This window comes from Tupaia chinensis, unplaced genomic scaffold, assembly GCF_000334495.1.
Source record: "Tupaia chinensis unplaced genomic scaffold, TupChi_1.0 Scaffold144682_1, whole genome shotgun sequence".
Lineage (NCBI taxonomy): Eukaryota > Metazoa > Chordata > Mammalia > Scandentia > Tupaiidae > Tupaia > Tupaia belangeri.
In genome coordinates this window covers 1,644,311-1,644,917 of record NW_006204543.1, presented here as the reverse complement: position 1 = coordinate 1,644,917, position 607 = coordinate 1,644,311, and the positions used below count along the sequence as shown (strand labels likewise).

Sequence of the window (607 nt, the reverse complement as noted above, 5' to 3'; positions counted from 1 at the left end):
GCGGGGGTCCAAGCGAGCGCCCCGCCTGGCAGCGCCTCCCTTTTCGGCTAGAAGAGCGCCTTGAAGGCGCGGTTCCTAGTCCTCCGGCCTCGAACAGCCCGCACCAAAGCGCGCGACACCCAGGGGGACCCGCGCCCACCCCGCGAGCTGTGCCGGCACGCAGAGCGCCTCGGTTCTCGCCGCCGCCTCCCGTAACGGCGACTACTGGCCCCCACCCAAGTCCCGCGGGGGGCCGTGAGTGCTATGCCCTGGTGCCAGTCTGTCAGGGCTGCGCCGCCCAGGACGCCCCTGCCCTCCTGCGCTCCGCTTCGCCCCCGCAGTCGCCTAGGGAAAGTTTGCGCTCCGGGCTGCCCACTGCGCCCTGCCTGCTCTCCACCTCCCGACCCTCGCTAGGCAGCCCGCGGCTCCGGAGCCCGAGGACAGGGGTGGAGGCCAAGCCAGGGCCTCAGATCCTCGCACCCACACCTGCATCTCCTCGCCCCACTGCCCAGGCTCGGCGCGCCGCGGGCTTACCCTTCGCGCTGGCCCCAGGAGGCGAGCCGCCGGTGAGGGTGCATCCTCCTCTCCACCGGCTTTCGCCCCGCTGGCAGGGGCCGAAAGGCCGGGG

At 73.5% G+C, this 607-nt stretch overlaps 1 protein-coding gene across 2 annotated transcripts in view; it reads right to left on the bottom strand.

Moving 5' to 3' along the window:
* Positions 1 to 607, bottom strand: part of GABRA5 (gamma-aminobutyric acid type A receptor subunit alpha5) — a 57,629-nt gene that overhangs the window by 56,354 nt on the left and 668 nt on the right. Inside the window, exon 1 of one of the 2 annotated variants that reach the window (XM_006167246.1) lies at positions 514 to 589. The exons of the other annotated variant lie outside the window; for it this stretch is intronic. The gene's annotated coding sequence lies outside the window, so the exon portion shown is untranslated. Of the gene's footprint in view, positions 1 to 513; positions 590 to 607 lie in introns of those variants that run through there. 2 annotated transcript variants of the gene reach the window in all.